This window comes from Heloderma suspectum, chromosome 11, assembly GCF_057233095.1.
Source record: "Heloderma suspectum isolate Gila_16-S chromosome 11, 16-S_ref, whole genome shotgun sequence".
NCBI classification, from domain to species: domain Eukaryota; kingdom Metazoa; phylum Chordata; class Lepidosauria; order Squamata; family Helodermatidae; genus Heloderma; species Heloderma suspectum.
The window spans coordinates 40,360,841-40,386,911 of record NC_139468.1 but is presented as its reverse complement, the minus strand read 5'-3'; the positions used below and the strand labels follow the sequence as shown (position 1 = coordinate 40,386,911).

The following is a 26,071-nucleotide window of genomic DNA, read 5'->3' as shown; positions in this document are numbered from 1 at the left end:
AAATGAGCATTGTAAGCTAAATGAGAAAAAAGGAATCTATCTGAATGACAGGTGGCATTCAAGTCTCTTTTTTCTAAGACAATAGCAACAGACATTTTTTTTTGTGGCCTCTTGAAAACAATGAACTTGCTTTTAAAATCAAAGCAAATTATTTATAACAGCTATGATGCATAAATTGCTCTCTGTTGGCATGGAACGATTAAGTGGTAGTAGCTTGATTTAAAATGCAGAGAATGAATGGATGCATGCATTGGTGTAAGTTGTTCCCACTTTTTAAAACATCCAGCTACTAAAGCTACAAAACAGGTAATGATGGGGGCAAAAAAGCTGCCATGCACTGGGTATGTGTGTGAAGTGGAATTACAATGCTGTCCTCATATTGAAGTCATAGTTGCGTGGTGCTTCAGCACCCTGGGCAGTTCCTGATCTCCCTCATGTAGTTCTCTTGCTGGCTGCTGGCCCTCCTTCAGCTCACCTCTCTCTCGCTATACCTCTATTTCCATTTTCTCAGAGTTGTCCAACCTCTCTGCCAAATTCTGGATATTGGATGAATAATAAATTATGCAAAATAAATGTATGTTAATATGCCTAATTTTGCATATGTGTCTTGTTTGCAAATTTGAATTTTCGTCTTTTTTTTCTTTATTGCTTTTTGCACAGTACACACAACTCCCATCTGTTCTTTGTTTTTCTTCCTGGGATACATACAAATATAATTTGTGCTGATAATCCTCTAAGTATGCAGGTGAAAACTATGAAGCCATCACTCATTGAAAGGATGAAGTTTAGAGGAGCAAGTTCATAGATTGACTTGCTGATCATTCAAGAAAAAGAAAGAACATGCTGTGTCATTCTGCTTGCATTTTTTAAGGATGGTATTTGCTCATGCAGAAATAGGATGGATATGGCACCAAGGCAAAGGCATTGAGATTTTGGCAGACTCCTGTCTGAACTGGCAAAGGCACGTGAAGGTCAAATGACTTGCCAGAGGTGAGTGTCTCTGGCAGGATGGCAGCCAAGTCTTCCTCCTCCTCCTGGTACATTGCCCATCATTTGTCAATGCAGGATTCTGTTCTCTCTGTATTTCATTCCTAAAACAAAATGTTTTCTCACAGTTCTGTAATAACTTAATATATCATGCATTAAAAATCAGGGGGAGATGTCTATGATAGCTTTACAGCATGTTGACCAAATGCCAAGAATTGTTGTTGTTGTTGTTCAGTCGTTCAGTCGTGTCCGACTCTTCGTGACCCCATGGACCATAGCACACCAGGCCTTCCTGTCCTGCGCTCTCTCCCGGAGCGTGCTCAAGTTCATATTCATTGCATCCGTGATGCTATCTAGCCATCTCATCCTCTGCCGTCCCCTTCTCCTTTTGCCTTCAGACTTTCCCAGCATCACGGTCTTTTCCAGGGAGTTTTCTTTTCGCATTAGGTGGCCAAAATATTGGAGCTTCAGCTTCATTATCTGTCCTTCCAATGAGCACTCAGGGTTGATTTCCTTTAGGATGGACTGATTTGACCTCCTTGCAGTCCAGGGGACTCGTAAGAGTCTTCTCCAGCACCACAGTTCGAAAGCATCAATTCTTCGGCACTCAGCCTTCCTTATAGTCCAGCTCTCACAGCCATACATTACTACTGGGAAAACCATAGCTTTGATTAGACGGACCTTTGTCGGCAAGGTGATGTCTCTGCTTCTTACTATGCTGTCTAGGTTGGCCATAGCTTTCCTCCCAAGGAGCAAGCGTCTTTTAATTTCATGGCTACAGTCACCGTCTGCGGTGATCTTGGAGCCCAAGAAAGTAAAATCTGTCACTGCTTCCATTTCTTCCCCTTCTATATGCCAGGAAGTGATGGGGCCAGATGCCATGATCTTAGTTTTTTTAATGTTGTGCACAGGCAAATGCAAATATGCTGAATGGGGTGATGTTAGGGTTCCACACATTCTGATTTAGTTCTCTTGAAAAGTTGTTTCTTACTCTCACTGTGGCAGGTGCATAATGCCATTATTTGTGCCTCTTTTATCCTCTCAGATTTCATAAACCTGTGTTGAAAACAGAGGGAACAATGTCCATCCGTGCTGCTTCATAACTGATCATTTAAGCAAAAGGATGGCTATGCCATGTTAACTAATTTTTGTGAGCTGATCTTTGTGATCATGCTCTTTTAAGTGACCAAAAACAAATCCGAAGGGTGGTATTTAACCTGGATTAGCGATACTAAATTAATGACTGACGCGATTAACAAATCTGTTATTTAATTCAAAACAGAATATAAATCCTGGACAGACAGAACAGTGTCATAGGATAGATGTGATTTGAAATTCTCCAATCTCTGACCTTGGTTCATCTGGACATTGTCCTGCACAGGCCTGTTGAAATTAATGGTAGATACACAAGAGTACTTCCAGATACATTCTGTGTGAGCTTCTCACTCAGTTTTCTGGCTTTTGTTTCTCTTCACCCTCTGAGTTGTCTTTTTCTTGTCTTCAGCTTCCTCCCATTCTCCATTGAATGGCTCCCCACGTGCCAGATAATTGCAAAAATGGAAATTACAGAACACCGGGCTGAAGAAGGCAGCAGAAATCCATACTGGTTGAGGTCCTCTTGAATATTAAAATGATTTTACTTGGAGTGCATTGCGGATTCTGGCCTTGACAATTTCATTTTGAAAACTATTTATGCTCACAAAAGTCTGTAACAACATTTTCATTATGTACTTGCAGGATTTTGTCGTGATCTTTATTTTTGTGAGTCAGCTTTTATTATTGTTCGGCACTGGTGTCAAGCAATGCAAATGCACAACGGAAAGAGATTTGCAGTAAAGGTATTGCTGTTTTCTCTGGGTACAAAGGTGTTGGTTGGCCTGCAGCCCTGATATATTCCCTTCCCAGGTTTCCTCAGTAATGCAAACTAGCAGCAGTGGGATTTATTCCTCTGGGCCCTAATCTTCATTACCTGCTACCAAGTTACTCTACCTGACTATATTTAGATTTATTTCCAGTATTATCTCAAGAGTCTAGGGCAGCTTATAGTATATAATTCTCTCTCTCTCTCTCTTCACAACAACTATTGGTGGGAGGTTAGGCTGAGAGGTAGTGGCTTGCCTAAAGCCATGCAGTGAGCTCCATGTCCAGACTAGCCATTGTATCGCGGTGGGCCAGTTAGCATGACACAAGGAGGGTTAATAAGCCATGGTGGTTTGTTAACCACCCTGCATGTGCTCATCACATGCCAGCTGGATTTACAGAAATACCTTTTGCCGGCACAGCTTGTAATATCCGAACCCAGCTAGGATGTGTGGTTGGGGTGGTTAACAAGCCACCCAGCAACCTTAGAACAGGCCATGGGTTCTGGGTGGTTTGTTAACCACCCCAACCATCCACCTTCACTGGATTTGGACATCACAACAAGCTGTGCTGGTGAGGGGTAATTATGTAAATCTACCTGCGTGCAACTGGCCACATGCAGGGTAGTTAACAAGCCACCATGGATTATTATCCAGCCTTGTGATATATGAATCGGGTTAGTGAATTCCCATTCCTGGTTTTTGTCCTGCTCTTTGGACTTGTTCTGTAGAAGCATTGGGGGGAGGGCGATTCAGATGTCTCCCCTTCCCCCATACTCATATTGATCTTGCATTAGGAACTGCTATTTTCATCTAAACAGCTCCAGGGACTCTAAAACACTGACCTAGAAGGAAAGGAAATCTATTTGAGCCTGATTGTATTCTCTTGTGCTTTTGCCCCATAAGATGTTCCATAGAAAGGTTTCACACACTCATATATGATTCTGCAATTGGGATAAATAATACAAATTAAATAATATACATATTTTTGCATACAAAGAGCTGTATCCATGAGCACTAATGTAAATGACATTGCACTAGCATATGGGACCTCTAGCGCAATGCCAGTAGCGTTAGCTAAGCATGATGGGATTCCCCAGAAAACATGTTGTGCCAGGTAATGATATTGGTGTAATGCTAGAGGTCCCTTTCACTTTTGTTGTTTATTCGGTCATTTGCTTCCAACTCTTCATGACTTCATGGACCAGCGCACGGCAGAGCTTCCTGTCGGCCGTCACCACCCCCAGCACCCCCAAGGTCGAGTCCGTCACCTCCAGAATATCATCCATCCACCTTGCCCTTGGTTGGCCCCTCTTCCTTTTGCCTTCCACTTTCCCTAGCAGCAGCATCTTCTCCAGCATATCCTGTCTTCTCATGATGTGGCCAAAGTACTTCAGTTTTGCCTTTAATATCATTCCCTCAAGTGAGCAGTCTGGCTTTATTTCCTGGAGTATGGACTGGTTTGATCTTCTTGCAGTCCGGCACTCTCAGAATTTTCCTCCAGCACCACAGTTCAAAGGCATCTATCTTCCTTCACTCAGCCTTCCTTATGGTCCAGCTCTTGCAGCCATAGATTACTATGGGGAATACCATTGCTTTAACGATGTGGACCTTTGTTGTCAGTGTGATGTCTCTGCTCTTCACTATTTTATCAAGATTTGTCATTGCTCTCCTCCCAAGAAGTAAATGTCTTCTGATTTCCTGGCTGCGGTCAGCGTCTGCAGTAATCTTTGCGCCTAGAAAGACAAAGTCTGTCACTGCCTCCACGTTTTCTCCCTCTATTTGCCAGTTCTCAATCCAGCTGGTTGCCATAATCTTGGTTTTTTTGAGGTTTAAGTGCAACCCAGCTTTTGCACTTTCTTCTTTCGCCTTCGTCATGAGGTTCCTCAGCTCCTCCTCGCTTTCAGCCATCAAAGTGGTATCATCTGCATATCTGAGATTGTTAATGTTTGTTCCAGCGATTTTAACTCCAGCCTTGGCTTCATCAAGCCCAGCACGTTGCACGATGTGTTCTGCGTACAGGTTGAATAGGTAGGGTGAGAGTATACAACCCTGCCGTACTCCTTCCCCAATCTTAAACCAGTCGGTTGTTCCGTGGTCTGTTCTTACCGTTGCTACTTGGTCGTTATACAGATTCCTCAGGAGGCAGACAAGATGACTTGGTATCCCCATACCACCAAGAACTTGCCACAGTTTATTATGATCCATACAATCAAAGGCTTTAGAATAATCAATAAAACAGAAATAGATGTTTTTCTGAAACTCCCTGGCTTTCTCCATTATCCAGCAGATATTGGCAATTTGGTCTCTAGTTCCTCTGCCTTTTCTAAACCCAGCTTGTACATCTGGCAATTCTCGTTCCATGAATTGCTAGAGTCTACCTTGCAAGATCTTGAGCACTACCTTACTGGCATGTGAAATAAGTGCCACTGTTCGATAGTTTGAACATTCTTTGGTGCTTCCCTTTTTTGGTATGGGGATATAGGTTGATTTTTTCCAATCTGTTGGCCATTCTTGTGTTTTCCAAATTTGCTGGCATATGGCATGCATCACCTTGACAGCATCATCTTGCAAGATTTTAAACAGTTTAGCTGGGATACTGTCATCTCCTGCTGCCTTGTTATTAGCAATGCTTCTTAAGGCCCATTCAACTTCACTCTTCAGGATGTCTGGCTCTAGCTCACTGACCACACCATCAAATCTATTCCCAATATTATTATCCTTCCTATACAGATCTTCTGTATATTCTTGCCACCTTTTCTTGATCTCTTCTGCTTCTGTTAGGTCCTTGCCATCTTTGTTTTTGATCATACCCATTTTTGCCTGGAATTTACCTCCGATGTTCCTAATTTTCTGGAAGAGGTCTCTTGTCCTTCCTATTCTATTATCTTCTTCCGCTTCCGCACATTGCTTGTTTAAAAATAATTCCTTATCTCTTCTGGCTAACCTCTGGAATTCTGCATTTAATTGGGCATATCTCCCCCTATCACTGTTGCCTTTTGCTTCATAACATCTTCATAACAAAATAACATCTTTTTTTGGCGTACTATCCAGTAGGTACTGCAGATCCTCATAGAACTGATCTACTTCTGCTTCTTCAGCATCTGTGGTTGGGGCGTATACTTGGATCGCTGTGATGTTAAATGGCTTACCCTGACTTCGAATTGAGATCATTCTGTCATTTTTTGGATTGTATCCAAGCACTGCTTTAGCCACTTTATTATTAATTATGAAGGCTACTCCATTTCTTCTGTGGTCCTCTTGTCCGCAGTAGTAGATCTGGTGGTCATTTGATGTGAAATGGCCCATTTCAGTCCATTTCAGTTCACTGACACCCAAAATGTCTATATTTAATCTTGACATCTCCCCAATAACCACATCCAATTTGCCCTGGCTCATAGATCTTACATTCCAGGTTCCTATGGTGTGTTGATCTTTAGAACATCGGATTCGTCGTTCACCACCAGCACCATCTGCTGCTAGCTGTCCTTTTGGCTTTGAGCTAGCTGCGTCATCACATCTGGGGCTAGTTGAACTTATCCTCTGTTCCTCCCCAGTAGCATTTTGACCATCTTCCAACCTGGGAGTCCCATCTTCTGATGGTATACCGACATATCTCTGGTTGTACTGATCCATTTAGTTTTCATGGCAAGAATACTGGGGTGGGTTGCCATTTCCTTCCCCAGGGATCGTATTTAGTCTGACCTCTCTGCCATGACCTTCCCGTCTTGGGTGTCCCTTCATGGTTTAGCTCATGACGTCATTGAGGTGCTCAAGCTCCAGCACCATGACAAGGTAACGATCTCCTTTGCTGGGATCTCCAGCAGGATCTCCTTTGCCCTTTCGCTAGTACAACATAATTTATATTAGGGCTCCTGTTGTAGTGGGTATACTGCCCATAACAATTTAGTATGTTTGCAACAAGATCCAGGTTTTCAAAAAATGTAGGCAGATGGAATGGAGGGCAATACTTTGGACAAAAGTTTGAAGGCAAAAGGAGAAGGGGACGGCAGAGGATGAGATGGCTAGATAACATCACGGATGCAATGAATATGAACTTGAGCACGCTCCGGGAGAGAGCGGAGGACAGGAAGGCCTGGCGTGCTATGGTCCATGGCATGGGGTCACGAAGAGTTGGACACGACTTCACGACTGAACGACAACAAGACTGTGAAGGCCAAGGGAAATACAGAAAGGGGAGGGGGGAAATGCCTATGCATGCCACTGAACACCCCCACCCGCACACTTCCAGATCACTCAAAATCCTCTTTATATCCCTTGCTGCAAAATCCATAAGAATTCTGTATTCAGATGAAACTATTTTTTCCACGCCACACTGGAATCCATCCTAGGACATAATGAAAACAGATGGTTTACCTGGCAGTCCTCATTCTTGCCTTCTGTTTGAGGGCAAGCAGATCAAAAGGAAGGAGGGGTGTGTGGCAACAGAGGTCACCTGGGCCCACAGTAGGGCTTAAGATCCAAAGAGAATGGGGCCTTGGAGGAGTGAAAGAAAAATGAGAAAGAAGCAGAAGACGTCCTTGCCAAAAATAAAGGTGACCATGAACCATTGTTCTGACACAGTAAGACTAAGACTGCTCTTATATGCAGCTTCTTTTCAAGCAACCTGTCTACTTTAGAGCTGGCAATCTGCTCCCTGTGTGTAGGAGTAAGCTTCAAAATAATGTAAAATGCAACTGCCACTTATATAAAATGTAAATGTGTACTTTAAAGACTTCCAAAAAGTGGCAATGTAAGTGGAGTTACAGCCATTGTGGAAAAAGCATGATCCCCAAGATATTCTGGCTGATTCACTGCTGCAGGACTTGTGTGCTGTTATCCACCACAGAAAAGTGGGAGTTCCTACACTTTCATTTCCATCTTAGTCCCATGTTTAACTAGTCTTTTGTGTGCAAATCCCTTTACAATCATTATTCCTGTTTGCTGAACCTTCTAACATATCAAAATCTAAGCCGGCGGGGGAGCTGGGAGCAGGAGGGTAATGCAACGGGAAGCCCCTAAAGTAGAGCAGGTTCTGCTGTGTTGACCAGGCAACCTTTTAGTGTGTCAGGACTGGGCCCAGACTCCCTGCAGAGATGGTGGACGTAGAGTCTGAGGGGGAGGAACCTGAGCCTCAGGGAGCTCAAGGAGGCAAAGACAAGGAAGAAACTTCCCAGGGGCAATCTAATCACTTGGTTCAAAGCCCAGCCATAACTTCTCCTGCCATGGGAACTTGGTAACTCTCAGAGGGGGAGGAGTTGAGCGTGGTAGATATATATGAGATGGAAAGTAAAGAGGGAAGAGAGGCACAAAAAAGTACCACCACCCCGTGCCCTTAGCCCATCACCAGAGGTCTCTAGGGGAAGGCCCTCCCTGAGGGCAGGTCTGAGAAAGTTTTTCAGGGTCTGTGTTGTAGACTACTGTCAGGCTTGCAACTGCTGTCTATCCTATTGTAGTTCATCCCCAAAGGGGTCCTAGATAAGCTATTAGAGTTGTGTAATCAGGGATTTTTGCATTAAGATGACCAAGTCTGTAAGGAGAATTGCTGACCGACTGATTACTTAGCATAATAAAGCCTATTTATTTGGATATTGACTCTTTTTTATGATTACACACAGGCTGGGAGGGCTCAGACCTTGATATAGCATTTATTATACCAGGGCTGGACAGTCTGGATGCTGGACTGATCCTGCCTGCCAACTGCAGACTCCAGTTCCTTCCTGTTCCCAAAGAGGGGTTTTCAGAGGCTTGAGCAGGTGCGATCTGTGTTGGCCCCTTGAGCATGGCCCCTACCTCTCAGGTTCCCAAGCCCTGGGAGTGAATCTTCATGCCAGCTTCTGAGTAAAACTGTTACTCTTTTCAGAGCATGACTACACCGCAGATGAAAACTCTTCAACATTCATGGCTTCCCTCTCAAAGAGTTCTGAGATGATAATTTGACTGGGATGTTCATTTCTGCCATGAGATTGGACTGGGTAGCCTTCTTGTCGCTTTCAACCCCATGGTCTGAAAAGTAGAAGTGTTCTCCAGGGAACTCCGGGGTCCTGTCTTCTTCTTCCCTAACTCCCAGATTATTTTTCAGGTTGATTACTTCTGAAGAGGCATTAAAGGCTGAAGCAGGCAAGCCCTATTCCCAAGCTTCTGCTCTGGTTAACAATCCCACAGGGGCTTCCCTCAAGGCCATCTCCCAGCCCCCCTGCTCTTGGGTTGAGTTTCACCCCCCGCCCCACTCTGATCTCTCGCTGTTACATAGTAGGCACTCCACCTTGGCTGTTTACGTGCTTCAGACAGAGGAAAGACTCCACCCCGGGCCTATGCTCATGCTCAGCAGGGAGTATGAACAACAGCTGAAACACACACACACTTCCCTATACTCATGATAGGTTGAACCTCTATGCCACATCTTCCTGTGGCCCTCTGGACTGTGGTAGAATATGTTATTTGCTTACAGAAGGTCCCAGGATCAATCCTTCGCCTTTCCAGGTCTGGGAAAGTCCTTGCCTGAAGCCCTGGAGAGCTGCTGCCAATAGACCAGAGGTGGGCAACATTTGGCCCTCCGGAGGTGTTGGCCTTACAGTGCCTATCAGCCCTAGCCAGCACAGGTAAGGGTGAGGGATGATCTGAGTTATAGGCTAAAAGAGGTGGGCAGAAAGTAGATCTCCAGATTTTTTGGACTTCAACTCCCAGCATTCCTGACCATTGGCCATGGGGGCAGGGGCTTCTGGGAGCTGAAGTCCAAAATGTTTGGAGGTCTACCTCCTGTTCACCTTGCTTGCACCTTGCCCATAAGAACAGCCCTGCTGGGTCAGGCCAAGGGTCCATCTAGTCCAGCATTCTGTTCACACAGTGGCCAACCAGCTGCCCCCATGGAAAGCCCACAAGCAGGACATGAGGGCAACAGCACCCATTACGGCTAATGAGCTCGGGGAGGGAGAGCACTTGCTCTGCATGCGGAAGGTCCCACATCCAACCTCCAGCATCTCCGGTTGATGAAGGATCAGGAAGAAGGAGCTAGGAAAGACCCTCCTCTGCTGAGGCCCTGGTGAGTCACTGCTAGTCAGAATAAACAGTTCTCAGCTAGATGGGCAAATAGTCTCACTTGGCTCTGTTCCTAAGATCCTGCTTTTTCTGCTCTGGCAAAAACTCTTGAGTGAAGTCAGCCATAAAGTGTGCAAAGTGGGGATTACATTTTATTTTGTTTCCCTTGGTCTCAGCATCTAAATCTAATATATGTTATTTGATTTGGGTTCTTTGGATTAGTAAAAAGAGATTAGCTGTAAAAGAGACCAGATCATTATTCAGTATTATTAATGATGTTGTCTACTCTTAGATTCCCCCAAACTAGAAACTAATAAATTTTACTTATTGGGGGGAAAATCTCAGAATGATCTAACAAATATATAAATTCTTTAAAGTATTTAATATGTGTTAAGAGGACAGCATGATAAATTCAATATTGAAAACCAATATCAGGTTTACAATTATTTGCCATTTATCATCTCTGATTGTGCAGACAGTATCTTATTGAAAAGTATAAAGTAATTCATAAAGAGAGTTCTATTTCAGAAGAAAAGAACAAAAACACTGGAAAAAAAGCAGTCTGAAAAAAGCAGTTGTTTTTTTTTCTTCTCCTGCCATTATTGTCAACTGTTACTTGCTCTTTGAAGAAACAAACTATGTGTGTTTAATCGCTTGTGCTTTGATATTAGAGATATGATAAATTTATTAAGGGAGGAACTGGCGCATTTTCCGAACAACACTCTGACAGCATATTTTTCTCTGAAGATCTGATTTTCCACTCTCAGAAGAAAACAGACATAGCTCAGTGCAATCTTTGTCTTAAAAGCCCTACTTCTAAGAAAGCCCCTACCCCGACCCAGTGTGGTTGCCATTCACTGGTAGGGATACGTGGAGGCAACAGAAGTCCAGAGGCAAAATTGCACGTGGCAAGGGAGGAGTGGGGGCGGGGGGGGGGGAGATTACTTGTTTTAGACCACATGCATTTGTTTCTCAAGAGCACCTCTGTTTCTGGTTGGCTCACAGGTTCTCCACTCTGGGTGACTGTTCTTTTAGGCTAGGTATGGGCAACCTGTGGCCCTCAAGATGTTTGTTGGACTGCAACTCCCATCATTCCTCACCATTGACTATGCTGGCTAGGGCTGATGGGAGTTGCAGTCCAACAATATCTGGAGGGCCACAGGTCATCCACCACCACTGTACTCAGCTTGACTGAATTCCTCTTACTCGTCACAGCCTCGCCTGCCTAGACTGGACTGCCCTATCAGACAGGACTCTCCTTGCTTGGATCTGGCCCTGTCAGATGCTACTGGCTTCCTCTGTGAGCCTCAGGTAACTGCAGAATGAGGCAGTTTGTTTGGACGCAATTCCCACTGTGCTCAGTGGGACTTACTCCAAAGTAAGCGTGCATAGAATTAGGCCCAGATTCCATGTGATCTTTGTTACAAGGTTTTAAGACAAAAACAAATCGCTGATTGGAATTGGACACATACATGCACACGCACCCTTGCACTTTGCTATTTGCAGTGAGAGGAAGGCTTCTTCATATTGTGAAAAGCAAGGGGGGGGGTGGGTCTGATTCTGACTGGGACCAGGGCAAAACCAAAGGCTCAAAACCCCTCTCCCCCCACCCTGCCACAGCCCTGATCTGGCTCCTGGCCCCCTGCCTGTGCCTGCGATTTCATTTTTTAAAAACCGTGCATGCCTGGCCAAACCACAGAATAGCATCATGTGTCATTGGACCCTTGGGCTAAAGGAAAGCTTGTCGCTTGCTGACCTGGGGCATAAGGTGGGGAGTAGAGTGTTTTCTGAGCCAGGGCCAGCTCTACCATTAGGCAGAGTGAGGCAGCCACCTCAAGTGGCAGCTGCTGGGGGACAGGGCCACTACCTCACAGCTGTTCCTCCTGAGCCCCTGCCTGGCCATTCTCATCCACCGAAGCCACAGTCCCCAATATGTCACAGATGGTGCAATAGGGAAGGGCATTTGCAAGTGGGCAGCAGCAGTGGAGGCGGGTGGCTCTGATGTCAGTGGGGCAGTGAATCCAAGTCACCTTGGATAACTCCTGTAGAGTTCTGACTGAAACCCGGAGCAGATCCACTGCCCCATTGGCATCGGAGCCACCAGCCTCCACTGGGCAGCAGGCAAGTGGCAGGTGGAACAGTGAGGGAGTGGCTACAAGGTCAGCAGTGCGACCTTGTACAAGCCTCCCTTGTGTGCGAGACATACACTGTGGTGGGACATGGGGGAGAGCCTTCTCTTCTGTGGCACCCCGGTTGTGGAATGCCCTCCGCTTGGAGGCACAATTGGCACAGACATTGGTCTCATGTTGGCACCAAGTAAAAACATGGCACCAAGTAAAAACAAACCCTTTGAGGGCTAAATGCATTCCCTAAAGTTGCACACTGTTTTAACTTCTAGATTTTAACTGATATTAGCTTGTTTAATGGTTTAATATGTTTTAGCTGTTTAAATTATTTATTATTTTATGCTGCTTAAACTTATTTTATCTGTACGCCACCCTGAGATCTTAATGTGGGATACAAACGTTTTAAATATGTACATCTAAATGAGGTGTTCGAGGGCAGGGATGTGTGTGTGTCATGCAGCCTGTCCCTGCACCCCCAAGTTCACCTACTGCCCTCGGTACAGTGGAAGGTGCCATCCTGTTGCCAGTGCCAGTAAGATCCAAATGCCGGTCTGTTTGGCTTCTGTACATGGAACTGTGGGGGTGGAGGTAGGGGGAGACACCATCTTGTCCTCTTGCTCAGGCAGAACAAGAGTGTCTTGGGCTGGCCTGGCTCTGAGCCCAACTTCCCTCTGAATATAATCCTATCGTCTGTCTGCCCCAGTGCTTAAAAAAGCTGCTATCTGGGTGTGGATGATCTGCATGGCTTTCAGTAGACTGTGCACCCTCCCTCCCAAAGCAAAACCCTGTAATGAGAGTTGACAGCTGTTAGAAAGGTGTCCAGGGGAGAGCTGGACATCATTTTGTATTCCAAGTGAGAGCTGGTTACAATTTGGGAGCGATTTACTGTACCTGAAAGACCAGATTCTGTCCAGGTGAGACCCAGGCTCAGAATCAGGATGTGTTTGGGCATAGCAAATAATTGTATGGAATTTCACTGCTATTAATGTGGCTCGCTCTTTGGCAACTTAAATTACAGTTATCTGCTCTAACACTCCTGGTACTGAGGGCCTTTAAATAGGAAATTGATTTTTAACATCTTTTATGATTTCCCTTTAATTCTGCTATTAACAAGTGTTTTATCAGGGTTTTTTTTCTTGTTAGTACATGTCTTGGTGGCTATATGGATGGATGTGGGATGTGAGCATCCCATATTGTCAGCATAAAGGGCAGTGAGCATTATGGTTGTGGGAGGAAGATGTGCCAGTTCTGGGGAAGAGATACCTAAGGGATGTCCTTTCTTCTGGTTCTTCTCTCAGTCTGTACCATTCCAGGTCATGGGTTCTGTTAATGTCCTGTGATGTAGCCTGGGTTGCAGGGCTCTGCTACGGTCTGGTCTAGAACAGAAGTCTGAATAGGCCAGGTTCCACAAGGGAGCCAGACAGGAATAGATCAGCACCATGGAAAGCTCCATGTGGTGCTGGGGTTATCTGTACGTTACTCCACCAAGAAGCAGCAGAGCAAGTTGTTGTTGTTGTTCGACAACATGTCGTGTCCGACCCTTCGTGACCCCATGGACCACAGCACGCCAGGCCTTCCTGTCCTGCACTGTCTCCCGGAGCGTGCTCAAGTCCATATTCATTGCAAGCAGAGCAAGACTGAGCCTTAAATATGTGTTTGGTGGCTTTTAGACTGATTGGCCCCACCTCTGTATGAGGCTTTGTCTCTTAAAAGTGCCTGGCATGTTTTAGCAGTCTCAGGCTGTGATGACGTGGGAGTGGCTGTGGCATGCTAGTTTCCTCATGGCCTGTGTCCTCAGAGCCTGAGTGGCAATGCAACCTCCACTGGACACAGGGGAGCTGGCCCTTGGGGTCTTTCTGGAGAACGGGGTCCCAGGAAGGTGGAAGACTCATGATGCCTTTCCATAGCTGAGTCCTCTCCCTGGACCATTAACTCTGGAGCCTCTTCTTCTGTGGATAAGGGATTGGAATCCTCTGAGGATGAGTGTTTGGGTTCCTGGTCCATTGACACAACCAAGAGTGCATCTGTTGCCATGTCAATGTACTTTGAGCCTTCAACTGCTGGTGTAAAATGCTAGGTGTGTAAATGGGAAATCTACCATCCTGGGTATGCTCCTGAATCAGGGAACCAACATGGCCTATATTACCAACACTTACTAAGATGAGACAGGCACGTTTATGTCTTCCTGGGTTCTCAGCATAGCATCAGTATTGGCTCAATAGCCAGGCAGGTGGAGTCACTCTCTTCTATCTGAGCTCCATATCCTTCTCCAGGTATATTGTTCAGCACAGACCCTGCCTTAAGAAAAAGTAAAGATAGCTGTGTTGGCCACAAGAAAAAAAAAATCAAACTCCATACTAGGGCAATATCTTTATACCACAATGTCATAAAATAGTGTGTGCAAGCTTTTGAGTTTGCCAGAATTCTGCATCAGGCTAGATGGTAAATAAAGTGTGTGTGTGGGGGGAACTGGGCTGGTGTTGAAGCCATGGAGTTTTCCTTTAGTCACAGTCCTAAGATGGGATGCAGGAGGAGGCAGCAGTCATTCAAGTTAAGCACTACGAGGTGCTATGATGCTTAGGTTGCACGGAGCACTGTCCCTAAGACAGTTGTGATGAAGAAATGTACAATGATTGTTCCCCTATTTTTTAAAATACAAAACCCAACAGTTACTTGGATCTGTTTCCATTCTTGGATGAAACACAAAGATCCATTAGTTGGTGGAAAACAGAAGTAGAGAGAAGATAGGCGGTATTTATATTAACAAAGCTGGAGAAATTTTAGGTGGTGTACTTGTTAAAAAAGTAAACAGATGCAAAATGGCCTGAGTAGTTGAAGGGGATGTACCCTCACATGATAAAGTCCCATCTTCCAGTAGTATAAAATCCTCTTCCTCCAGTTTAGGATCCCACTTCTGAACAGCTAAATTTGGTATTTTCCAAGTCACTCAAAGCAAAAGTGTTGGCCATAAGGCCCCCCCCCCCCGTTTTTAAATTGAATGAATGAAAAGTTGATTATAACTCATTTTGTTTCTCTTTGTTACCTAATCCAGGTAAGGTGGTTGATGTTCTTAACAGATGTTTGTGATCAGTAATGGACTGGAGGAGGGCTAACAAACTGAAACTCAAACTGGACAATATGGACGTATTGATGGTCGATAGTTCAGTTGATCCTTGAGTTAGTGTTTGGCTTCTCCTGGATGGGGTAGAACCCCCACCCACCCCACCTTGAGGATCAGGGTTGAAGCTTAGGAACTCAGCCTGCCCAGTTCCTTAGAACTTATGGAGAGGCCCTTCCTTCGAGAACTTTACTGATTTTTGGTTAGTTCTGGGTACAATTCAAAGTGCTGGGTGGACCTTTAAAGCCAGGATACCTTGGCCTATTCCCATATGAAACTCTGAGGTCACCATTGGAGGTCCTACTCTGGATATCCTGCCCTCGAATGCAGAGTGGGTAGCAACTAGGAGCAGCTTTTCCTATAGTGCCACTTTGGAATACTGTCCCTAGGTAAGTCTGCTTAGCCTCCCACATTCTGTCTTTATATCAGAAGTGAAAACAACCTTAGGGCCAAACTACACATGATGCACATGATCACGGTTTTCCCCAGAGTTCTTATGGGGTCTTTTTGAGGGCCATGCATGCTTGGGAGGCTGCAAATTTGATTGGAGCAGTGATGTGGTATGTCTATTCCTCACCCTTTCCCTGTGGGCTGTTTTTAGGATCAGATAAAAATGGTCTCCTCCCCTCCTTCAGCAACTTTCTTGCCTGGTGGAGGAAAATTCAGTAAAGGTCCCAAATGTTCGACTCTATTGGTGAGAAAGCATCTTGATTTTGATTGGCCCAGGGCGGGGGAGGGTTAAGCACCCCCCCCCCCAGCACTGCTGCAATCAAATTCACAGCTGGCACCAGGCTATATTCCCCGGCAAAGTAGGGAGATCAGTTATGTAGCTGGGCCCTTAAGAATGCTTTTGAAAGACCAGGAGGGGGATTGATTAGATTTAGGGCACAATCCTATGCATGTTTAGACAGCAAAAAGGCCTACCTCTCCTGGCATATAGGCCTTTTTTCTGTCTACACATGCATGGGATTGCGCCCTAAATGTATCTTTTTATTTTTTTATTTCAGATATTTTTAGGAACTTACTTTGTTAGCCAAAATTATTGGGTCGGGTTTTTTTAAGGAGAAATGCAGGAGATTGTGTGTGTGCGTGCGTAAATAACGACCTCTTTGCGTTTCCCTCTTCCTTCTTCTGGAACAGGATGTAGCTTTAAAAAAAGAGGGAGAGAAAGAGCTAAAGGCAAAATACACAAATCATCGCTTTTCCTTTTGCGGGTCTGCATTTGTTTTTAATATTCTTATGCAAATAATAAAAAGAAGCAATTAAGTTGACTTTTATTTATTCAATAAGGCCATTGCTAAATTTCAATCAATATTCAATGGTCCTCAATCTTTCCCATAATTTAATCAACAATTACTAATATATTATTGATGTTGTGAGTTAATAAGAAGTTTGTGATTATTTTTTTTTTGAAGGAGAAAATAATTAAAAATGAACCAGTACCCTGAACTGACGAGAGAAACTTACTTAAGCTCTGTAGGGCAAGCACTGTAGATCCTGAGAGGGTTAGCAACCAAAAAGGAGATGGTCATTTTCAAAAGACCCTTGCCTAACCCAAGGGGGGGAAAGGTGGCAGGGAAGTAATCTTGCTAATGACTCTGTCTGTCACATAAGCAAGGTCAAATCTAGCAATACCAGCATAAGTGGAAGTGTAAATGTTCCATAGTTACAAGATAAGCAATATGCTAATATACTTACATATGCATTTGCAGCTCGAAGTGATTTCTCAGTGCATCATCCAATCAATATACAGGATAAACGGAAAAGTTTTCACTGTTTTAAAAGCACCCAGTCCCTGAATAGCTACATGCACAGTGCCCTCTTTGTTGACTGCCCATCACCCTCTCTTTGTACACAAGATGACTCTGGCAAGGAGTTGTTTCAGCCCCGTTGTTTCAGCCTGGAACAGCTATTGTTGCCCCCTGGAGGTCTCCCCACAACCTTGTGGCTTCATAATGTCAGACTTGAACAAACTTTTTGTTTCTTTGGGACTTTTTTTGGGTGAGTATCAGAACCCTGGCCACCAAGGCTTCCGTGGACCAGAAGACCCCACTGGCTCAGTTAGCACATAACAAGAAGCCACTGTGGATGAATTTCCCATGGGGCTTCTTGTTGCAGTGGTGGCTGCCATTTTCACTATCCAGCACACGGCTGGGGCTTCTTGTTGCTTCTCGTCATGTATGAACCTGGCAAGAGTGATTTGTTGGGATGACTGACAAGCCACCTACATCCCTAAAACAGACCATGGCTTGTGGGTGGCTTGTCAATCCACCCTCGCCAGTTTGCACGTAACAAGAAGCTCCCATGGTGGGGTTTTTGATCAGTAACTTGATGCCTGCAGATGCCACAACCCACCATGGTTAATAAGCCACGGTGGGCTGCGGTGATCATGGAAACCAGGTCATGGGTCTTATTCGTAGCTGTTGGACCAGTACAATCTGGGTCCAAGCTACTGCAACCCATTTTGGTTTCCTTGCAATAACAAACATGCATGTGATCATCTCCTCTTTTCTTGACACAAACTCAAATATTTATCTATGTCATTTATATCCCGCCTTTTTTCCTCTTGCAAGTAATGCTGGATTTTTATTCTGCTGATTAGGCGTATATCCTGCCTCTCTTCCAGCAGAAATGGGGGTTCTCACGCCATCTCCCATACAGGTACTGAGCAGACCCAGAGCTGCTTGGCTTCGGCAAGCTAGATGCATCATGTGCCTTAGACCACATCATGGAGGATAAGGCTATCCATGGCTGTGCACCACCCAGCTCAGAGGCGGTATGCCTCTGAATACCAGTTGCTGCTGCTGGGGAATGTGGGTGGGAGGGCAGCAGGGTGCTATTGCATTTATATGCTGCTGGTAGGCTTCCAACAGGACACTGCACTCAATACAGCTGTGGTCTGATCCAGCACAGCTGGCAATACTGTGGGCAGCCTCCCTAACCTGTTTCCCTCCAGATGTGTTGGGAATATACCACTGCCATAATTTCCAGCCAACATGGTATGTAAGGGTGCCAGAGCTGCTCCACTGTTGGATAAGGTGAGTGTGTGTGTGTGACGACATCCAACCCAGCATCCCTTTTTTAACAGGAGCCAGCCAGAAGGTCAAGAAGGGGATGATGGCTCTCCCCTGCCATTTGTCCTGGCATTAGCATGCAGAGGTGGACTATCTCTGGGGGCGGGGGGGCATGTAGCTATCACTCCTTCACCCCCTCATGGGGGGTTAAAATGGCATTTTAACTATTGCGGGGTACCCTGCAATTCCTCTTCCCTCCCCAGCCCTTTTTCCTTGTGTGTCGTGTCTTTTCAGGTTGCGAACCTGTGGCTTACAGGGGCTGCCTTGTCGAGCCGAGGGCGTGCAAGCCGCTCCAGGAGCAGTTTTGGCAGAGGAGCAGCATAAAAGTACATGAATAAGATCCCTTAATTGGGGGGAGAGATGCGCGACGCCTCCCGTTTCAGTTCCCGCAGCCCTGGGCCGCCCCCTGGGCCGAGTGGAGGCATCCTCCCCATTCCGGTCCGCCCGGGATGGGCTGCTTGCCCCTTCCCTTCCCGCCCCGCCCCGCCTCCGCCCCGGGCGGCGCGCGTGGGCCGCCTCCTCTCCGCCCGCAGGACGGCCCCGTGAGGCAGGGCGTCGGTGTCGGGCCAGAGCCACCAGGGAGCTTCGTGGTCGACGGGGGCCTTGAGCCCGGGCCGGGCCTCCCCAGCTCCGCACTCTGCCGCTGCACCGCGCTGCCTCTCGTGCTAAACGCGACATTAATAACGGGAACGCAACGCAAGAACTATCCTCCGCGCGTTTCTGTCTGCGGGGTCTGGCCGCCCTGCAGCCAGGAGGGAGGGGAAGGCGCTCTGCCCATGCTCAGAGGCGCTCCGGTTTCTCGTGCTGCGGCACGGCCGGCCTGCTCTCGCCTCGAGCCCGGGCAGCCTCGGCGGGTTCCCGGGGAGGAGCCGCCTCCGGCGGGCGGGGGCGGCGGCGGGCGGCGGCGGGGGCCGGGCTCGGAGTCCCCGCCCGCCGGGCCGCCCCGTCCTGCCGGGAGGCGGGTTTAAGGCGCTCGTGCGGCCGCGGCAACTTTCCCAACAGAGCCGAAGAGGCGCCGGGAAGGACCGCGGAGCCCAAGCAGGCGGACAGCGCTCCGGCTCCGCTCGCTCCCCGGCTCCGTCCGCCTCTCTGCCGCGTCCCGCCGACCCTTCCTCCAGCCGCGGGGTCCCTCCCAGGTAGGTGCCGCCGCCCCGCCGCCCGATCCGCCTCTCGGAGCGGGGCCAGCCAGCCAGCAAGGGAGGAAGCGAAGCCGAAGTGTGCTTCTGAGCGCGTGCAGAGTTCTTTTCCTCTCGCCGCTTCTAGGCCTCCGGGGGCCCGGGCGGGCTTGGACCCCGGCACCTCTTTCATAGAAAAAAGGCAACCTCCGGTCCTCTGGCGATTTGCTTTAGGGGAGCAGCGGATCCTACGTGCCCCCCCCAACAAGCGTTTGTCCTTGCCCCCCCCCCCCGCCGCAAGATGGAGCGGCCAAAAGCCAACGGTGTGGATGCGGGCGGAGAGAGTCGAATACTTTCCCTTAACTCCCTCCCGCCCACCGCTCCCCACCCTGTCTCCGAATCCCAAGTTGCTAGCCCCTGTGACGGCTCCGTCCCTGGTTATTCCTGCCCCTGCTTGAGCCTCCGTCGCTAGCAGTGAGCCAGATCTTTCATCCCTGTTATTTAATCTTTTAGCATAGATGCCCCCATCGGCGCAGCCCTCCTGACGCGTCCAAGAGCTGCCCTTTGCCAAGGATGATGGCAAAAGCTCCTCTTAAAAAACACACACAACACAACACAACTAACTGGAAACCCGCGGGCCCTTCGGGAATTCTCGGGAGGAGAGGGCTGTTTCGACGGTGCTGAATCCCCAGCCCCAGCCGCAAAAGGAGAGAGAGGCTCCTTTTCCCCCCAAGACAGAAGAAAACCCTTTCATTCATCCCAGGTGCTGCTCCGCTTCTAGCCCTGCCCCCCCCCATTTTGCCGATTTGAACATATTGGGAGGGGTGCTCGCTTTCTACAAAAGTGCCCTTCTCCATGTGTGCCCCGAAGAGGTTTCGAGGACCCCCATTTTCCTGCTGCTAGTTAAAGATGAACTTCTGGTCTCCAGCCCCCCAGCCCCGCCCCCCTCTCCATCCGCTTCAAAACCCTGCAGTTTCCCTGCTCCAAATTCACTCCACGCAGCCCAGGCGCTTGATGAATGGGGTTTCCCTGGGGTGACTGAGTGGGAGGGACATTGCGGGCCATGCGGGCTTGTGGTGGGGAGGGGGAGTTGGGTGGCGATGCTGATGGAAAAGGTGGCGGGGGGGGGGGGTTCCGGGCAAATTGGAGCCGTATTGCTTGCTGGAGGCTGTCCAAACCCAACCCGGCGCTGCCTGCTCCACTCTGCAGCGCATAACACAGGTCCAGGGAAATTACAGCATTCCTTTTAATTTTTCCAGTAATTGATTGCAATATTAATAAAATATGGCTATTAAATATATTTGGTTGTTCTTGCCAAGAGTTGATCAGGCTTGCTATTGATTTTGGGGAAAGGAGGGTTCTTGCAGTAGCAAGCAAGGGGGAATCAGTTCTGGAATGACCCCTTTAATTTGGCTATTCCTGAAGTGGACTTGAAGAGTGATGTTGGAGGATGCTTAAAGGTTTGTTTGCACCCTGTGTAAAGCCGCACATGTAGCTTAATTCCCCTTTCTGACTTAATTTCTTGACTTAATTCCCTTTTCTGCTGTCCCATCTCTTTTGACACCAATAAGCAGACAGATGTTATCTGCATTCTGAATTCTTAGAGGAGAAAGGGCTTTTTCTAGTTCCCAGCATAAATGATTGGGCAGAATTCCATCCAGAAGTTAATTGGTTCAGTGGAATCCCCAAATCACTCAGGTCAGCATCTTTGTGTCTTTTGCTCATTCACGTCCCAGGAGGCTGGCTGGTCTCGCTATCCTAAATGGATTACATGGAAGTAAGTCCTGTTCCCTGGGTGTACTAGAAAGTGTGCTTAGGGTCATATCTTCTTCATTTGGGTTAAGGGACAAATGTGCCAGAGACAGTGTACATGACTGGTGGAGTATGGGATTACTTGCCTTTATTTTAACACTTCTCTTGCCTTTCACCCCGGGAAGCCTGCAGTAACCTCTGTGGCTTCATTTCCTGTCTGTTAAGTGCAAGGAGCAAGCCCAGGAACCTCTCAGCTGAAGGGGATGCCATGCTCCGGCTGTATTTTTTTAAAAGGGCAAGTAGGCATTTAGTGACCAAGGTGCACACTCAACTTCATTTCGTGGGAATTAGTACCGCTTCACATCTTTGCACCCACCACCCTGTTGCAATCTGAGTCAGGCTTTATTTGCCCCCCTCTGGCTATGCATGTGTAGGGGTGAAGTGAGGTTCTAATCTACTTCCAATGTCTAGATGGCGGAAGCTATTCTAGATTACTCAGCTTGATGGAGGATGAGGCTGGGATCTTACGCATGTGGAGTTTTGCAAGTCCTCTCATGGGAATGCATTTCTGTCAAAGTGTATGTATATTAGCAGAAAAATCAATGAAGCAAAAGTAACTTGCACTGAGTAGAGCTCCATGTTGAACTGGGAGGGATGTGTTGCACATTGAACGCTACTCACCTGCTAATATTGGCATGCAGAAATACTGAAGGAGCCTATGTAGTCATTCAGGTTGATTCTAATAATATGAAGGTAAGTATATCTGAGGCTTTCTTTACTCATCTAGGAAACACTTCTGGCTATGAGAACTGGTTGTACTCAAAATACCACCATCCATTCCTTTCGTTTTCTTCATCCTGCCCCCAATACCTTACAAACCTTATTACCAAGATACTTGGGTGAAAGTTGTTTGCTCTTTTTTGTTCATTCAGAGATTAAGTTTGCAAATGGACTCATGGAGGCATTTTTGTCTCCTGTTTTTCCAGAACTGAATAAAATGTGATTATATTGGTTGCCCCAGGAAAAATCAGATAGAAGCTGAATGCTGTTTTATAAATTTAAATACATTAAGGGATTTTGTAGCTCCAAAGGTAGAGAGTAACCTTCTTTCTGCTGACCCCCCCCTTCCACGATACCCCACATGCTTAGTTTGGGGAACATTTTCAGCTACTTTAAAACAACAACACTAGTGAAATGGTTTTGCCTAACAAATTTGTCTTCCATTATGCTTGAAGCTACCATTATCGTTCTACGTCTTAAAGCAAATGTGCTACTCAGCAAAATTATGATTCCTTGAAACTAGCAGTTCCTAATGGAATTTTAAAAGCAGTTTGCACAAACTGCCTTTCTCTGTTAGGAGCACAGTTCCTCCTAACCTCTCATCTAAATGTGTGGAATTGTTCCTGAGCTTTTGCTACTACAAAATATATGCCTGGCTGTGGCTTGAGCTGCTGTTCTTAAATATAATATTTAGCATGCTCCTTGGTTGCTTTAAAAAAATTGCAGAATGAGGCAACGGGGGGCGGAGATGCATACTAAATACTCCTATATAATTACTACTTTTGGCTGCAGAGCTATAGAAATCTCTGGGGCAGCTTCTCAAACAGCAGCATTCCTATAGCTCAGCCGCTTCATAGAGTTGAGCTAGTTCACATAATGAAAGCTCTGCATTGGGTTCGGTCTCTGTGTTTATTTTGACCAGAATACCAGAGCTTTGAATACTGTGGAATTAGAAAGTGGGCAGGTACAATCAAACTTTTGATTTCATTTTATTTATAAAAATTCTGCCTTTCCCTTGGCCATAAAACGGTCTCAAGGTGGCGTACAATTCTGGACACCACCAGCCCTTCCACTCTCCCAGGTTCTCTGGCACATGCAGAGGACTTGGGAGAGAACTGGGACCCTCGCACTGCTTCTGTGCCTACTCTGTACCTCATTGTGACATGAGAGAAACACTCCCTCTCACCCCTGCAAGTCTTCTCTGCTTGCCAGAGGACTTGGGGCATAGTAGGAGGTCTCATATTTTGCTTGGCTTTAGTGCGGGCAGAAAGTTCTCCAAATCTCAGCATTGCATAAGAAATCTCTCTTGAGTTCCTGGAGAATTCTGCAGGAGGTGATCCATCAGAGAGTCACTTGCCCTGGCAACCTGATGGGCAGTTTTGCAGAGGCCTGCTACTTAGCCACAAAGCATGCTGCAAATGGTGACTGCCCCAGTCTATTTCCGAGTGTGTGTGTGTGTGTGTGTGTGTGTGTATATATATATATATATATATATATATAAAGGGAGGAACAATCTTAGTTACCCTGGGAGGATGGTTAGGATAAAAATGTAGCTAAGACATCCTTGTGGAAAAGAGGGAGGTTGAGGGGAGGGAGGAAAATACTGAGACGTGCTTAATTTTCATAAAGGACGTGTAGGAGGGGATGTGATGTGGAGAACCTGAAAGGCAGCAACCCTTCCAAGGTCATTGAATGCAAGTGTTAAAAGTCCTCTGCCAACCGAGTGCCCCTGCAGTTATGTTGAACTACAGCTCCCATCATTCCTAGCTAGACTGCTAAGAGTTGTAGTTCAACACGTCTGGAGGGCTGCAAGTTGGGGAACGCTGGTGTTGAGCATCTCCTCCTATCTCCCTCATGGTCCAGCCAGCCATGTTGCTGTTTCTGAACGGACATGGCGATGCTTTGATTTTCGCATGCTCACAATCAAAAAGCATTGTACACCTATTCTGTTTTTCCCTCTTTAATGGACTTTTTTCTGGTGAGAAAAAAGACAGAAGAAGTGGTGGGAAAACACGGGATGGTTACAAAGTGATGACAGCGACATCTGGACCCCCTGTAAAATTCTGTGAATTGAGGCCATGTGGCTGCACAATAAAAGCCCTGTCTGGAAGCACCCTTTTTGTACCGTTTCTTTTCTTGAGGTTCCTCGCTTTCACTTGAACTTGCTTTTTTGGAGGTTTGCTGAAGTCTAGAAAGGTGACTCCTAGTGCTTTTCAATCATTGCTCTTCCAATGTAAGCTACAAATGGAATTGCAATTGACTTTCCACAGTGTGTGTGTGTGTGTGTGTGTGTAGTTTTTGTTCTTGGCACTTTTGTTGTGTACTTCTCACTGTTTTCCAGCCACACCAGTCAATGTGTCATAGCTGTGTGGGTGGGGGAAATACAGTTCACCAAGCAGCCATTATCTATCCTTTAAAAATTATTAAATAAGAGTGCATAAATTTGCACTAGAGCACTTGTCTAATTACTTTCATGACTTGTGAAAATATTTCGAAAAATGTTAAAGTGTTTTAGAGCAAACATAAAAACAAAACTTTAGATTTATTTTTTATTTATATAATTTAAAGGAATTAGTACAGCATATAAAAATAAAATCAGATAATGAAATCCTAATGAAGGAGTGAATATCGAGCTCTTTGTTGAGAAATTAAGACTGGGATATGATGAAATGTTTATGACTTACAAGAAATAGTGTGTAACTAGATGAATTCAATGTAGAATGATTTAAGCTTTGAGGAGTACTTTGTTGTAGAAGAAATCTGCAGACAGGAAAACACAGGCACACACATTTTGCTAAAATAGTGGTAACCAGAAAGGTTTTTAAATCATTTTACAAATTAGCACTTTAATGCTCTTTTGTGCTATTGTATAGCTGTTTCAATATTTATTTTTAGGGCTAATCAAAAGACCAATTAAAAAAATTAACTAAGTGATAAAATGGCACCAACCAGTAAGGTAAGTTAATAATGCAGGTGTGTCAGTGGCAGATGGTTCACCTGCCTGATGTATCACTACACACACCAAAATCCTTTTTCAAAAAGATGGAAGAGGAACACTAAAGCAATCTACACCTGCAAAGACTGGAATACCCTTATCTTCTTTTTTTTTTTTTAAAGTAGGATTGTTTGAGGTTTGAAAAGGGAAGGAAGAACTGGGGGGGGGGGACATAGGAAGAAGACAATTTGCTGTTGCCATGTAGATGCCCTGTGAAAAGTGTGAACAATGCATGGTAATTCTTTCCATGGTAAATGCCTGGTGTGGAAGTGTCCCAAGCTTGTGTAAAATGTTGCTGAAGCAATCTTTCGGGAGCTCTTTCAGTATGAGTATAGCATGCACAAATATATTAACAGCAGTATGCATGCACACCAGTATTGATTTGTTTTTCAAATATTGTTTTGGCTTGGTATTTTCTATGATGAGCTTGGATTGTTTTAGTTGGATTTTTAAGAAGTTTAAAGATCCAGCTAAAAAAATGATAGGAAACCTAGAACTTGTAATAATTCCAAAGAATATGCAATTGGTAGTGGAAGTCTGGAAAACCTCAATCCACAAGCATAGTAATGCTTTGCAAATACCAGCTCTCTAGAATTGCTTGCACTGCATAACAAAAGTAGACATTTGCCTGAAAATGAAGCTTCCAGAATAAATGTCAGCTCTTTCACCTCTCCCTCCACCCACCTGTTGAGTCGTGTGAAGAGAAACACAGATTTCACAACATAGAAAGCAAGAGTATTAACTATTTAATAATTTGGGGTTCCTCTCCTTAAAAAATCCATTGGGATAAGAAGATGGAAAAAGAGTAAAGCCAAATTATTTAAAAGCATAAAGAGCATTACTCTTTAATGCTCTTTAATGAATCCAGCAGAAGAAGATTTTGCACCTCCAGGTCCTGCGTTGTCTGTGGGAGAGAGACTGGGGTGGGCAAAGTTGTACATGTTCTGTTGTGCATTAGAATCTTCTGCATATTGCCATCACGGTCATTACTGTGGGCCACTGCACACTAGGCAGTGTATTTAAAGCATTTTTTACCATATTCTTTAGCAAAAAATAAATAAATAAAGCAGCTGACAAAGATGAGAAATAAGACAGTCCCTTCCCTCCAGCTTACCATCTAAAAGTCATAACACAAAAGGAAAAGGGACTGGGAGGAAGAGAGGGGAAAAGGCAAAAGCACAACTAGGCACAAGTTCAGCCGGTAGTAATTCAGCAGGTCACAGAGCT

The 26,071-nt window shown here is 45.8% G+C and overlaps 1 protein-coding gene across 2 annotated transcripts in view; it reads left to right on the top strand.

Moving 5' to 3' along the window:
- Positions 1–19,152: 19,152 nt before the first annotated feature.
- Positions 19,153–26,071, top strand: part of MEGF11 (multiple EGF like domains 11) — a 432,367-nt gene continuing 425,448 nt past the window's right edge. The window contains exon 1 of one of the 2 annotated variants that reach the window (XM_084817482.1): positions 19,153–19,338. The gene's annotated coding sequence lies outside the window, so the exon portion shown is untranslated. The remainder of the gene's footprint in view (positions 19,339–26,071) is intronic. The other variant, XM_084817481.1, reaches the window with a different exon arrangement.